Genomic DNA, 16,692 nt, shown 5'->3' on the forward strand with positions numbered 1-16,692 from the left:
GTTGGTTTGTTTTACCAATTTTTGTCATCCAAAGAGCCTTTACTAAAACATTAACCTTCAGCCCCAAATGTATATTTTCGTGCATACTTTGATGTTTCTAGAGCATTTTCTTTAGCTTTCATGAGATTCTCAAATGAGTTAATTCCCCAAAAGATCAAGAATCGCTTTTCTAGAGAAAAACAATCCCACAAAGCTTGACCAAAAATTGCCCTTTTATGGCACATTTTTATTTTTACCAAAAACAAACAAACAAAAAACACTGACTAATTTCTACTTCTAAATAGGAAAGTAGATAAGGAATAATCATAGAAAAGAAGAAAGGAAGTAATTAACCATGGCAGGTCAGGGATTTAAGATCTTTGTTCTACAAATTCTTATTTTTTAGCATCACCCTGAATCATATCAAACACACTGAATGGCACTCACAGCAGATGTAGTTGGTATATAAGTCCATGAGGATGATTTAAGTTACAAGTTGAGATAATGTCATGGTTGATAAAATAGTTGACAATGAAATGTCTTATTTGGGAGATATTTAATGAAACAGTCATTTTGTTGTAGCTTTCATCTTATATTTTGAAGCCAATAAAATTTTTTCAGAACTCACCTATTTTTTAAGAAGGCTGAAAATATCCTGGAACCTAGGAGCTATACTAGCATACTTAAATGATAAAATGATTAAAAATTATTTTTAAAAGTTGCCACACAAGAATATGCACACAGTTCTGGGCTCCATTTCCATCTATTTTACAGCCAATCTGCCCTGTTCTGATTGTGAAATCTCAAGTTGCCTCTGCCTATCCAAAGGTGATCACTGCACAGGGCTGGTTCTTCTTTATTGGTAATGTAGAAGGCTCTACTGATGGAATTAATAGATCCTTAATGAATTTTTCCATTTCAAAGGGAAATTCTGCAATTCAATGTTAATCTTCTAATTTATAATTTGTTACACTTTAATGTTAATCTTCAAACTTATAATTTTATTGAGACCGCTACAGACCTAGCAATGAATCACAATATACAACAAAATAAAATAAAACACAAAACAACTCAACAATACTCTGCCCATCCTCCACCTTAGAGAAGTGGGCCAGATATCAGAAAAATAAGTTTAAAAAATATTCTCGAGTAATATAGGGATCCAGCCTGAGATGGCAGCTTCAAAAGAGAAAAAAAAAAAAAAAAGGAAGAAAAAATAAAAGTGTTAAGTAACTTTCTTCAAGGAAGAATGGGAAAAAAGGTTTAAATGCCTCAAAATACAAGGAAGACAACACCTACCAATTACTAAGCTGAAACAAGTGCAAAACAAACTTAAAAGAACATTTTTTTTCCCCTAGATTTGCCTACAGGTGTGTGGGAGGAACTGATTACTGATAGGTGTAGAAATAATATTTTGAAGGTAAGGAAACCTGTCATTACAGTTTTAACATCTTTATCTAGAACAGTGTTTCTCAGACTTTAACTTGCAAATAAATTATCCGATTTTCTTGAGCAAAAGAAAATGCAAGTTCTGATTCAGTATGTCTGGGGTGGAGCCAGAGATTCTGCAATTCTCACAAATTCTCAGGTGATGATGATGTTGACACACTTGGTGTATCAAGTCTCTAGAGTTCAGTATATTTTTTTCTTTTTTTGTGGTATGCGGGCCTCTCACTGTTGTGGCCTCTCCCGTTGTGGAGCACAGGCTCCGGACACGCAGCCTCAGCAGCCATGGCTCATGGGCCCAGCCACTCCGTGGCATGTGGGATCCTCCCAGACCGGGACAAGGACCCGTGTCCCCTGCATCGGCAGGCTGACTCTCAGCCACTGCGCCACCAGGGAAGCCCGAGTTCAGTATTTTTTAAGAGTTCCCCTTCAATTTGAATCAGCTTGCCAACAAAGATATTATAACGTTTATAAACAGTGTTAAAAGTTCATACTTATAGAGGTGATTTTCCTTCACTATAGATTAAAAGAACACTTCTCAACTTTATTTTTTCCAAGTACTATTTTTGGAGCAGTGGCCCTCACTCTCAAAGATTCAGCTTTAGCAAGTCTGGGGCAGGGCTCAAGACTTTGCATTTATTGAGCCCAGGTGATGGGGAAGCTACTATGCTTGTTGCCCCACTGTTTTAGGGCAAACATCAAGAGTCCTGCTGGAAATTTCTGTAAGAATTCATGAGAATAGAAAGTCTTTGCTATCAGAAACTCATCAAGTATTGGAGCTTCAGGTGACCTGAGATTAATCTTTCCCAAGGTCCTCATTTGAGAGGCAAAGAGCTTCAGTATTAGAGAAACTGGATGTTTTACCTGGAGCCACAGAACTGGTTAGAGAAGCAAAATGAGGCCCAGAACTCCACTCTTTTATCGTTACGCAAGGAGTCTTGTCCCTATATCACACTACTGTTTTTTCATCTTTTTAAAATATTCCTGAATCACTTGCTGATGGATCCCTAACAACCCAACACTGAACACATTTCAGTTCCTCCAGTCACTCTCTTTTTAGAAATAATCTCCAATGAAGTGTTTCTAAGTGTGGCCCAAGGGTCTCCTCTATTGGAATCTCAACAGAGCTTGGCTTGCTTAAAGATACAGATTCTTAAAGTTGTCCCCAAACTATTGAATTTGATTCTCTTGGGCTGGTAGCTGGGAGTCTGCATTTTGACAAGCATACCTGCAAATGCCCCTCAGTGGGACTGTTTGATGAACAGGTCCATAAGATGATGGTTTAACCTTGGATGGTTCTCCTTGGAGGAGAGGGTTTAAAAATCCCCATGCCCAGGCTGCATGCAATTACATGGGAATCGCCAGAGGTGCGGCTCAGGCATCAGTAGTTGTCAAAGCTCTCCAGTGATTCCAATGTGCAGCCAAGGATGAGAAACAGTGCTCAGAGATTTCCAGATACTTCTATATTTCTATCCAATATAAGGATGTTAAACCGTCAGACAAAATGATACATTCTTTTAATGAATATAGAAATTTAGTCACCTGGAATACCAAGGGTATTAGAGCAGTTGGCTTCAAAAATTCCAGTCTGATCCGGTAAACCCAAATGCCTCTATTCCAACAAAATAAGGCAGAAAAAAAGTTCTGAATTGGTGTCAGCAGGGCTCTACTGAGGTGGGGCTTCCTGTTTGCCTGGAGAACTAGAAATTCTTGTTATTTCCATCTGGTCACTTCTGGCAGTTTACAAACCAAGGATTTTTATAAGAAAGTATTTTTTTTTATGGATTTCTGGTTAAGTTACTAAATAATAAATGTTTCCCTGCAAATGAGCAGTTTGATTTAACAGCAATGGCAGGTTATCATGACCCACATCAGTTCCCAGGATTATTTTAAGGAGTAAACAAGAGAAAAGTAGGAAAATAGAATTCCTGCAAAGTAGAGTGTCTGAAATTCATCTTTTTAGACTTCAAAGTCCAAAACGCTAATGGCATGGATTTCTGAATTGCTGTCAAAGATATTCTACCTAGTAAGTTTCTTGAGGGTATTTATATTCTAAACAATCAACCTAGTAATTTCTCCATAATCAAAAGTTGTTGGTCTAGCTCAAAAAGAGCTCAAGCTTTATGAAAAGATGCCATTTTAGGGACTTTAAAAACTTGCAGAGCTGGACATAAAAACAGAGGTAGGTTAGTGACTTAATATATAAGTGACATTTATTAACTTCAAGATAATGACTACCTAATTAAAAGCAGGCTTGCCTTTATTCCCGTCTTACCCCTAGGTTCTTCATGACATTTTTTTTTTCTTAGATTCCATATATATGTGTTAGCATACACTATTTGTTTTTCTCTTTCTGACTTACTTCACTCTGTATGACAGACTCTAGGTGCATCTTCCTCACTACAAATAGTTCAATTTTATTTTTTTTATGGCTGAGTAATATTCCATTGTATATATGTGCCACATCTTTATCCATTCATCCGATGATGGGCACTTAGGGTGCTTCCATCTACTGGCTATCGTAAATAGAGCTGCAACGAACATTCTGGTACATGACTCTTTTAGAATTATGGTTTTCTCAGGGTATATGCCCAGTAGTGGGATTTCTGGGTCATATGGTAGTTCTATTTGTAGTTTTTTAAGGAACCTCCATACTGTTCTCCATAGTGGCTGTACCAATTCACAGACTTACTAGAGAATGGACTTGAGGATGCAGGGAGGGGGAAGGGTAAGTTGGGACAAAGTGAGAGAGTGGCATGGACATATATACACTACCAAACGTAAAATAGATAGCTAGTGGGAAGCAGCCGCATAGCACGGGGAGATCAGCTTGGTGCTTTGTGACCACCTAGAAGGGTGGGATAGGGGGGTGAGAGGGAGGGAGATGCAAGAGGGAAGATATATGGGGATATATGTATATGTATAGCTGATTCACTTTGTTATAAAGCAGAAACTAACACACCATTGTAAAGCAATTATACTCCAATAAAGATGTTAAAAAAAAAAGCAAGCTTGCTGATACTTCCATTTTGACGATGATATTAACACATTTATTGCTTTTCTCTTTCCTTTTTTCACCCCACAGATCACCCCTCAGTGCCAAAACAGGACAACATACACTATGGTTCCCACATCAGACACTGGCATCTCTCTCCATCCTCATCCTGAACTCTGAATTTCCAGCAGAAATGTACTCAAAAGGAAGCTTGGGTGAGGGCAGGGGAAGGTTCTCAGCTGAAGTTCAGACAAAACAATTTGGCTGCCATCCCTCTCTGGAAGAAGCCCTTTTAACAGCCCTAATCTGTGGTTCCTAATTTGCTCCTCTGTCTAATCAGCATTTCTCAAATATTATGTCCTACAATTGTTGGGAGATCTCGTGAACTGTCAGATTCTGATTCAGTAGGTCTGGGGTAGGGCCTAAGAGTCTGCATTTCTAAGTTCCCATGCAATGCTAATGCTACAGGTTCATGGACCACACTTTCAAGTGCAAGGAGCTAGATATTATTTTTGGTGGAAAAGAAAACACAGTGATGGTGAAAGGCTATGTCTCCTGCCCCACATCTACTAAGGTGTCAGTGGTACTGGTCAGTTTTGGAGAGCCCATCGAGCCCACAACTTCTTTGAGAATTATTATCTGACCCATTTCCATGGCATATCAATGGCACCTATATTCGTGCTAGGACCTTACCACTGGCCAGAGCTGACTGGATCAAGGATGGACATACATGTGCTCAAGCTGAGCCAATCAGCTTCTTCCTCTCTTGAGAATTTGGGGTCAGACTTCCGAGGGCCAGTCACGAGTTGCTTGAACCAGGGGATGTAAACATCTGGAACCGTCATTGTACCTCATGTGGAAAGAGAAACGGGGACAGAGAAAAATAGCACTGGAGAAGCAGAGATGAGAGAGCACCTGAAGATCAATTGCCGCCTGGATACTTGAAAGCTTTTTAGTTCCTATTTTTGGATTCTTCCTTTCTTACCATGGGATCCCTGGAAACAGCCCTGCATCCTTTTGATAAATTCCCCTTTTTCTTGCTTAAACTAGCTTGACAGGGAGCCTACAAATCCTAATGCAAAGGGAAGGTAGTTTTACTTTTCATCAGTGAATACACTATCTGTCCCAGAGGTCAGGATCTTAGAGGAATAAAGAGTTCACGTCCATATCCAGTAGTGGTGGGCAACTTCCTGGGGCTACCTGTGAACAATCCTATGACCTTCTGCAAATCATTTAAAAGGAGCCTTTACTTCCTCTTGAAATGTCAGACAATGTCAACTCTTCAAACTCTTTTAATAATTAAGGCTCTGTTTACTTCAATCTATGTCCTTCCCATTTCCTTCAACCTTATTATCCTTACATGCCAAGTAAAAAGAAACCCGGCCTATTCCTCCATCACTCCCCACTAAGCAGGTGACTCGCATTCCACCCACAGGAGACAGGTGGCTGGCCCACAGAAGGTGGAAGCTATGATTTTTATAAGTTCCTCTCTCCACTCTCTCATTCATCTGACTATCTGTTTGATCCTCCCATCTTGCTTTATCACACTCTTCCTTATTATAATCCTTGTAAATGTCTTTGATCTTCCACCTAAAATAAAAATCCAGTGGTTCTCCTCAGGTGGTACCAGCTCCTGGATTCCTACCTATCCTAAAGACAATTCCTTCCCCCACCCATCCAACCCCGTTCATCCACTTGACCTCAGAAGATATAATCCCACACATACCCCTTTCCATAACCACTAACACATCCCATCTTTCATGATACGTATTAGACTTGGTACTGGTGGAATTCACCTTGACAAGGCTAGCTTATGCCTAATGAGTCATCCGTTAGGGGTAAACAGCTCGGCAAAGATAAGCCTTTAACCTTCTGCCTCCTTGAGACAAGAACAGAATCTAGATTCATTTTTGTCCTGAGATGCATGGTTACAGCTCCACGCCACTTTGCATTAATGAAGTTTCCGCCTTTTCATCTATTGGTGGGTTCAGAAGTGTACAACCATCTGTTTTCATTCAAGATGTGTCTCTGGACATGTCTTACACATCCATAAAGACTTCCATTCACCTAATACAACTAAGAAAATTGCTATTGATTATGACAAGGTAAACATTTCATTATCTTTTCACTTATGGTATCAATTGTATACTAAAACTCCCCTAGAAGAACAAATATGTTCAATTCCAACCCCAATAAAAATGCAATATATTCATTTCCAATTTAAACTCATAATATATTTTTCACTGATGTCTCTAAAATGATCTATTCCAAAGTTATTAAAACTATGCCTATGAAGAATATTCAATGCCATGAAAAAGCACTCCAAATATAATGGTTTTGGGGAAAAAAACAGAAGACATACACATGATATGTCCAAAGTTTCAAAATATAGTTTATGTTTATATCTGAAAATACTAGAAATAAATATAACAAAATATTATTAATGGTTATGTCTGGATGATAGGATTGAAGTAAATAGTTCATTTCTTCTTTGTAATTTTATGAAGTAAAAAAGATCTTTTCAGGGAATTCCCTGGCAGTGCAGTGGTTAGGACTCAGTGCTTTCACTGCGGTGGCCTAGGTTCAATCCCTGGTTGGGGAACTAAGAACACACAAGCTGCATGGCGCTCTGCCCCCCACCCCACAAAAAAGGTTCTTTTCAGTGCTCATGAACATGTATAATTAGAGAAAAAGTAAACATTACCTATATATCATGGCCTACATTCATCAAATTAAAATGATTCATGCATCTCCTTTGTTTTGACTGTCCTGTGGGAAGTACAGTTCACTACATTAATGTGATTTGCTGACAGGCTTCTTAAATTTTGTGCTGGAAAGGAAGCACTGGAGGAAGACTGCTGTGTCCTTTCCAAGTGCCTTAGACTGAAAGGATGAGATAAGGAATCAGCTTTAGGGTTGGTTTGAAAGTGATAACACCTGCCTCTTGGACTAATACACGGGGTGGGGGAGAAGAAAAATGATGGCTTTAGTACTTTTTGTGTAACTTAACATTTTTTTAAAAAAAATTCAAAACATGTTGCTTCCTATCTTCTAAGGCAATGTGTTCTCTTCTAAAAAAGCCCTAACTGTTCAAACATATTTATTTTATTTCTTCAAGTATTTTCATGTGGAAAAATACAGAAAATTATCACCACTAAGTAAATAAAATTATAATCGCATGATCATCTGCCTCTGAAAATGTATAAAACAAGAAAATACCCTTCCAATCAGACTTATGAGAGATAAGCAATGTTACCAGGTACTGACTATGCATACGTTCGTGTGTATACATACATATATCATGTCTATGTGTATGGCAGCATATACATGTATATGTATGTGTACATGCATAGTTATAAAGTAGATATACAAACATCCATGTTTTTAAGAAAAATTAAAATGACATCAAGTTTTACATACTTCTTTGCAGTTTGCATTTTTTGGAACACATAAAACATATTTCTCAAAGGGAACAACTAATTCCAATAGCATAGCCATTTTAAAATTTAATACTGCCAAATTACCCAAACAAACAAACAAAAAAACTATACAATATATCCTGCCTTTTGGCTGGAACCGCCATCTTCCAGTAATTCGCCAAAATGACCAACACAAAGGGAAAGAAGAGGGGCACCCACTACATGTCCTCTAGGCCTTTTAGAGAACATGGAGTTGTTCCTTTGGCCACATATATGCGAATCTACAAGAAAGGTGATATTGTAGATATCAGGGGAATGGGAACTGTTCAAAAAGGAATGCCCCACAAATGTTACCACGGCAAAACTGGGAGAGTCTACGGGTTACCCCGCATGCTGTTGGCATCATTGTAAACAAACAAGTTAAAGGCAAGATTCTTGCCAAGAGAATTAACGTGTGTATCAAGCATATTAAGCACTCTAAGAGCTGATATAGCTTCCTGAAACAGGAGAAGGAAAATGATCAGAAAAAGAAGGAAGCCAAAGAGAAAGGTACTTGGGTTCAACTGAAGTGCCAACCAGCACCACCCAGAGAAGCACACTTCATGAGAACCAGTGGAAAGGAGACTGAACTGTTGGAGCCCAATCCCTATGAATTCATGGTATGATGGATGTAAAGAAGATAAAAGACCTGGACTGTAAAAAAAAAAAAAAAAAAGGATATCCTCCACTTAAAAACTTTCTTGAAAGGCATATGATTATTTTCATTATGATGACAATAATAAAAATTAAAACAGTCCAGGAGCTTGGGGTGGGAGGGAGAAATGTCTTCAACGTAAATGGTGGGTTGTTTTTGCTTCTTTGTGTCCTTAAACTGGGTGGTGATTAAGAATATTTACTATCTTGTTCTTCCTCATGCTTTTCATATATTTTACAAATATCCTTTTGAAACTGCTCAATATTTAATAAAAACAATTTTCTAAAAGATATAAAAGTATAAGACAAAAAGGCTTCCTTTCCCATCACACCAGTCCACTCCCACAATGGTACAAATAAATTGATCATTTCTGATTTCAACTCCTCTAGTCTACCTCTATACCTCTCTAGAGGCAGGACTATTCAATAGAACTCTAGCGAATCACATATGTAATTTAAAATTTTCTAGTAATACATTAAAAACAACAAAAAGAAAATGGTAAAATTAATTTTAGCAATATGTTATTTAACTAGACTGAAAATACTATCAGCTCAACATTATTCAATATTAAAAATTACTGAGGTATTTCAACATTCATTTTTTTCATACTAAGCCTTGGGAATCTGATGTGTATTTTCCTTACAGCACATCTCAATTTGGATGAGCCACATTTCAATGGCTCAATAACCTCGCCTGGCCAGTAGCTACTGAATTGGAAAGTGTACCTCCAGATAATATGCTCAAAACCCTATTTCTTGATTTGTCAACTTAAAAATTATCATTTGACTCCACAGTATGCCATTCCCTTTTTTTCCTTCTCTTCACCACTGCTAATATTATATAATATTTTGTCTTTCAATTGATCTGTAGACAGATTAAACCTCTCTTTTTAACTCACCAAATTGAGGCAGTGTTATCTCGCTCTCTCTGTAAAATGAGGGATTAGGGTCCCTCTGTCTCCTTTCACATTCTTCCCCTTTCCACCTCCCAACTTTTCTCTAGCAAACTACTACTCTCACATTGTCAAAGTTTTATCATTTATACCATGTTCTGTACTATAACTTTTTTACACAGTGATGTTTGTAAGTTGAAAAATTAACAGCATTTACAATACGAAAATTACATGGTAAATACTCTCTGCAGAAACAAATTGTGCATGTGAAGGAAGAGAAGGCCATACAACACTGCTCTCACCTGTGCTGCTTCAAGAACCAGAACAAAGAAAACTGAGTCGAGAAGGGCCTGACTTAAATACTCCGTTAACTGAGAAGATGCAGTTTTATCGCACTTTCTCTTATAGAAATTTCATTTGCTTTTAGGATTTTAGAGATCCCTAAGAATCCTATTCTGCTTTTGACAGCTTTTTTTTTTTCTTTTAACCATTTGCAAAAGACCTACTGTCTTGGGGTTTCTTGTTTTTTGTATTAGTTTAGTTTATCCACCTATCCTTGGAACCGACATTTCTCTCTTTTATTTTGCTGCATTAATTCTTTTAGGAATGGCCTGAGGATGAGCAAATGTTTTAGTTCTTACTTGTCTTAAAATGCTTTTATTTTCCCTTCATACTGAATTTGCAGTTTGTTGGGAACAGAATCAAAATTCCTACCAAACCAAGAAGGCATCATTCTCTTGTCCTCTAGAAATCATCTCTGTGGTCAATTCCCTATCCCACTCCCATTTCTGGAATCTTTTAGCATCCTCTCCTGCTCCTTGGTGTTCTGCAATATCAGGAAAATGTGTTTAATTACCGATCCACTCATATGCTTATTCAACCTACTTTGCACTCAGAGGGCCTTTGTTGTCTGAAGAGTTGGAAAAGTTAAAAATGTGTGTGTGAATGTATCTTTTATTTCCTCCAATTTTTTTTTTCAATTTTCTCTTTCCAGACCCTCTATAAAAACATGCAGGACCACTATCATGTCTCATCTTTTCACTCATATTTTCCAACTCTTTGTTCTTTCACTCCATTTTTCTGGAAGGTTTCTTCATCTTTTCACTATACTATTATTTTTTAAGTCAACAATTACACTTTAATTTCCAAGAATCCCTTCTTGGTCTTGAACTACTCCTCTTCCATAGGAGTCTGTTTTTAACTCTCCCTGATGATAAAATTTGGAATGATTTTAAGGATTTATCTCTTCTCATTTATTTCTGTTTCTTCTGGCTCAGTTGACAGGTTTCTTCACATTGATCCTTCTCTTTTAGCTGTCTGTTTTTCATCAGTATCTGCTGCTTTGACCATGTTAATGAATGATCTGGACGCCACAGAGTAATCCAGATTCAAACAGTTACCAACATGACTTCTTCTTCATTTCTCCTCATCAAAATGCAGACCATTCCATTTCTGGTCACTTTTGAAATAGTTCTTGGTGGTCACTTAATTCTGAATTCCCTAAGAACCATGAACTATTTGGGTTAAAAACTGGATTTTCTTGCTGCAGTTTTCAAAAGTACAGCAGATGAGGGTCTGATGGGCATTATTTCAAAATTAGGCTTTATCTGACAGATCAAAGGTCATTGTTATAACTTAGTTATAATGGCTACATTGAAACAGATTCTAGAATTAATTCAGTGTTACAGAACTTAGTTGAAGAAAAACTAATTTCACTTACATTTAAGGTCTAAACAAATCAATAAATGAATCTATTTATTTTCATGCTATTTCCACTTGTACCATTTTAGGATAGCCTACTAAAGCAAAGATACATTTGAAATTGTGTGGGTACCTCTATCCTTTCTTATTACAGTAGCTTATGCCAAAAAACAAAAACAAAAACAAACAAACAAACAAAAAACAAGTAAGTGCCCTGTGTCCAGAAAGACAATAAATACCACCTCAGACAGGAGGGTAAAGATCCCAAGACACTCTGTATAACAGACTCTAGGTCCATCTACCTCACTACAAATAACTGTTTCGTTTCTTTTTATGGCTGAGTAATATGCCATTGTATATATGCACCACATCTTGTTTATCCATTCGTCTGTCGATGGACACTTACATTGCTTCCATGTCCTGGCTATTGTTAATAGTGCTGCAATGAACACTGTGGTACATGACTCATTTTGAATTCTGGTTTTCTCAGGGTATATGCCCAGTAGTGGTAAGTCAGAAAGAGAAAAACAAATACCATATGCTAACACATATATATGGAATCTAAAAAAAAAAAAAAAATGGTTCTGATGAACCTAGGGTCAGGACAGGAATAAAGACACAGACATAGAGAATGGACTTGAGGACACGGGGAGGGGGAAGGGTAAGCTGGGACAAAGTGAGAGAGTAACATTGACATATATACACTACCAAATGTAAAACAGATAGCTAGTGGGAAGCAGCTGCATAGCACAGGGAGATCAGCTCGGTGCTTTGTGACCACCTAGAGGGGTGGGATAGGGAAGGTAGGAGGGAGACACAAGAGGGAGTGGATACGGGGGTATATATATACATATAGCTGATTCACTTTGTTACAGCAGAAACTAACACAACATTGTAAAGCAATTATACTCCAATAAAGATGCTAAAAAAAAAAAAAGATCCCAAGACACACAAGTGAAAACTAAAATGGTCTCTGTGTGCCTATCTAATTGCTTTTCTCTCAGACTTGTAGCAGAGCCATAGTTAAGAAAGTTACTGAGTGACTGTTCTATCTTAAAGCTCTCTGAGTTCACCATGCCATGTCATGAAATCCTGCTCTACTGTGCAATCGTCCCCCATGAGAACAAAGACTTGCTTACGAGGCTGAATGTGTAAGCTGCCTTCCACTGACTCCAACCTCAGCCTTTCCTCAAACCTTGCAAACACACATACTAAGGGTCCCATCTAAACAAAATCCTCCAACACTAAAATCCTCAGGAAAGTTTATTTCTGAAAAATCCATTCTCAAGTGATTATACATTCATATTACACAAAATTTACATTTTAAAAATGTGAATCATGTTATTTAATTTTCCAACTCAGATGGAAAACACTGCTAACACTGGTGATACTTAAAAAGATATGTTGCCCAGGAGAGAAGACTATAAAATGTTAAATATCTGTAATGAAATGTAACAGCTACCAAAACAAGAACAGATGCCTCAGCAGATGGTGCAACTTGTCCACCCAATATCTTTTCTCCCTATTTCAGTGGGTAATGAAAATGAACCCAACTAAAAATACTTGCTTCCAGAGGCTTCCTTACAATTAGTGGTAGCTTTGTGATCCTGTTTAGTCCAGTGATAGACTAAATGTTGAGATTTGGGGATAAGTTTCTGCTTTTCTAATATAGATACAATGTTCCCCACTTCCTTTTTTTGCTTTCTGCTGGGAGTGTGTATGTGACACCTGGAGGTACAGCACCTATTTTACAACCATGAGGCAATGATCATCAGGATGAAGGCTTATCAATTAAGGATGGTAGAGAATGAATATGGAGAGAGGCTGAATTTCTGAGGAACCACTTAGCTTGAACCAGCCCTGTACTACCTACCACTAAACTTACTGTTATGTGGGGCAAATATGAACCTATGTGTTTAAATACTTTCTGGTTCACAGCACTCATTCTTGACTAATGCACTGGCAATACCTGAACTTTAGTTGGCCCTCCAGTCATGCGTGTACGAAGACTTTAGTGCTTGACCAAAACAGACTTTCTCTTCTGTAATATTTCCTCTAAATCTTAGATACAGGCCCATGGCCCCTTACCAAAATCCTTTGGGGTCTGATATGTTTCAATGTCAGAAAGGTAATATGGTTCAAATATAATACATTATGCAATAGTCCCATCAAATCTAGCCATCACCCTTAAGTCCAGGGGTTGACAGACTATGGCCAGTGGACAAAGTCCAACCTGCCCCCTATTTTTGTAAATAAAGTTTTATTGGAACACAGCCATGCCTTCATTTACATACTCTCTGGCTGCTTTTGTGCTAGTCACAATGGCAGAGTTGAGTAGTTGCCAAAGAGACAGTATGATCCACAAAGCCTAAAATATTTACTATCTAGATCTTTAGAGAAAAAGTTTGTGGATCCCTAGCAAATACACCAGTATTTATGCAGTGAGACCTATAGCTCTTCACCCAAAGTGAAATAAAGACTATATATAACCTCCTGTTGGTTTAGGCATAATTTTGCCACTAAATTTATGCCAAACTTATGGGAAAACTAAATTTCAAAGCTTTAATGCTTTCAGAATTATGGAAAAAGGGACTGAGGTTCTGTCAGGAGATAGGAGCAATCTGTCAGGCTGGTCTAATCCACCATGGAGCGGTCAGCTCGCTGGCCAGTCCTTTAACATCTCATAGCCCAGAAAGCTTAAAAAGTTCTATTGCCTGAGAGCCCTAAGAAATAAAGAGGCAGCATACTAGAGTGAAAAGAACACCAGCTGTTGAGTAAGATGAATGATTTCTAATCTTACATTCTGCTGATTTGGGTTATATATTGTTCTTCTCTGAGTCTCCATTTTCAAATCTGTGGAATGGAACCGAAATGTTACTGACTCTGCCCAGGGCCACAGAGGATGGTAAGATTATTTGTCAAACTGCTATGAACAAGGCAAGACACAACACACCCATGTGTTACATATATTATTGGGCAAATTGGATATACTTCATTATATATGCTGGCATAAATGTGTATTTTACTAGATATAATGTGTATTTAATTATTAGCTTTTCCTCTTTTACTGAACAGAGTGTTTGCAGAAAAGTCAAAGTTTTTCCAGTCCCCCAAAATGTCTGGGGTTCCTCATGATATTTCTTAATTCTAATACAAGGAAGCTAACATTATACTTTTAATATTTTGCTGTTCTATACATAATTTGAGTCATATGGACCATATTTCTCAGGGAGCTTCTTTGAATAGTTCACTTCTAATGACTATTCAAAAATGTCATGGGGACTTTACCATATTAATTTTTTATGCAATGTAAATAATAGAAAAAATACAAAAATGTGATAGATTTTTAAATGACTTTTAAAAATATTTTTGATCTTACTTACAACTTTAAATTTCAAAAAGCAGATTTTTCTAAACTAAGACTTTTTAAATCATGGACTTTACACATTTAAAATACTGATTTACTTTCAAACGTAAGAGTAAGAATTGCTACTATTGCTTAACTCCTATATTTCTCCAAGTGCTCAGTCTTCACATACTTGTTTACACAATCTCAAATAAAAACATTTATACTTTAATAATAATTTCCAGAAGCTGATAGGATTCTCTTAATATTTAAATAAATAAATACTACCTAATACATAGCTGTTTTATTACATAGCCTAAGTGTTACATGGCCTAAATTTTAGAGAACTCCTTTTGTTAGATTTGACAGCAATTACTCATCGTGGAAATGTATCCTGTACAGAAGCCCTTCTACCAAGAAACGGGTTAGATTTCAAAAGGCTGTCAATCAGCCCCTTTGTTCATGAGTCCACATGACCACAACAGCGCCTCTTAGAGCGGGGCAAACTGAATACGCTTTTGTTTTAAAGTGGCTTTGTGTGTACTAATGAGAGCCTCCCAGGTGAAGGTTCCTAGTAGAGAAGAACCTATTTTTTTCCAAGTCTGTGCTGCTAAAGTTCCCTCCTCAGAAGAGAAGCTCAGGTGGTATAGTTTGCAATGGAGGCATGTGAATATGCAAGCCTATGTTTTGAGGTCTGTGTACATTTTGAGTCTCCAGGAACCCAGAGAAGGGTACATGAGCAGCTTACAAGGTACCCAAATATGGTCATAAAAATCGCATCTCAGTTAGAGCTCATAGATTCAGAGCTGCTTTAAATGAGTAGACTTCATACCCACCTCATTTGAGCTCATCATCAACGAGAAGGCAAAATATAATCAATGAAACAAAGGCAGAATTATGAGCACCTAAAGGAAATTAATTCTGGAAATGTATAAGGTGGGAAGTGTAAGAACTAAGAAAAGGACACTGTGGATGAAACACTGAGGCAGAGGCAATGAATAACACAACAACAAAGAAGCAAGATGCATCTTCACTAGGGCTGGAGCAGAGGTGAGGAGTTGGAAGTAAAGGCAGCCCTTGATGGGCTTCCAGATCAGGTTTGAATACTGATCAGCACAGCCTAACGTGTCAGCTACCTGGGAGAACAAGGAAGGTAAGCTATGGTGAAACTGTTGACTGGGAAACAGAGGAAAGAGTTAGCCAGATTGAATGGAGAAAAGAGACCAAGAGAGTGTGACCCAAGCAAGTATAGCAGATACCAGCCAGACACCGATCCCTACAGAAAATATCCACAGAACAAGGGAAGCAAATATGGAAACCACTCTTGGTTACTTAAGAACTTCCACTACCATAGTGCTGGGGTTGCAATGTGTCTGAGTTGAAGGGACGAATCAGGATTGGTCTCGACCAGCAGTTCTCAAACTTGGCTGCATATTGGAATAACCTGGAAAGCTTCAATAAAATATTGATGCCTGGACCCCATAGAAAGTCTGATTCCAAGGTTCTCGGGTGGGGTGTAAGCAACAGTATTTTCTAAAGTTCCCACAGTCATTGTAAATCCTAGCCAAAGTTGAGTACAGCTTAAGCTTTAATGTGCATTAAATTAAATTAAAATATAGATTTTGACTGAATAGATCTAGGGTGGGACCCAAGATTCAGCAGTTCTAACAAGCTCTCAGAAAATGCTGTCACTGCTGGTCTCTGGATCATGTTTTGAGTAGCGAGGGCCTAGTCCTGCCTTGTCCAATACAACAGCAACCAGCCACTTGAAACGTGACTGATGTGACTGAGGAACCAAATTTTTAATTTAATTTAAATTTAATTTAATTTAAAATCTGAAGCATGATTTGATTATTGGAAAATATTTAATTATGCATGGAGCAATTTGGTGAACACCTTTTGAATTGATATCTAAATACAGATCAAACATCTCTAATGAAAATTTAGCATCTGAATTGAAATGTAGTATAAGCATAAAATATGGACTCGATTTCAAAGATTTAGTATGAAATAAAGAAAATAAAATATCTCATTGGCAATTTTTTTATATTGCTTACATGTTGAAATGATAATGGTCTAGATATACTGGGTTAAATAAAACATTATTAAAATTAATTTTACATGTTTTTTTTCTTTTCTTAAAAATGTGGCTACGAGAAAATCTTAACTTATATATATAGCTAGCTTTATATTTTTTTTGGACAGCACTGGTCAAGAACA

The 16,692-nt window shown here is 37.5% G+C and overlaps 1 protein-coding gene and 1 pseudogene across 1 annotated transcript in view; one reads left to right on the forward strand and one right to left on the reverse strand.

Annotated features, from left to right (window-relative positions):
• The window catches only part of PLCB4 (phospholipase C beta 4), a 266,535-nt gene that overhangs the window by 207,369 nt on the left and 42,474 nt on the right, over positions 1-16,692 (reverse strand). The gene's annotated exons all lie outside the window — the stretch shown is intronic.
• On the forward strand, positions 8,020-8,504 carry LOC112412528 (60S ribosomal protein L21 pseudogene; annotated as a pseudogene).

This window comes from Neophocaena asiaeorientalis, unplaced genomic scaffold (assembly GCF_003031525.2).
Source record: "Neophocaena asiaeorientalis asiaeorientalis breed wild unplaced genomic scaffold, Neophocaena_asiaeorientalis_V1.1 scaffold400, whole genome shotgun sequence".
Taxonomy (NCBI): domain Eukaryota; kingdom Metazoa; phylum Chordata; class Mammalia; order Artiodactyla; family Phocoenidae; genus Neophocaena; species Neophocaena asiaeorientalis.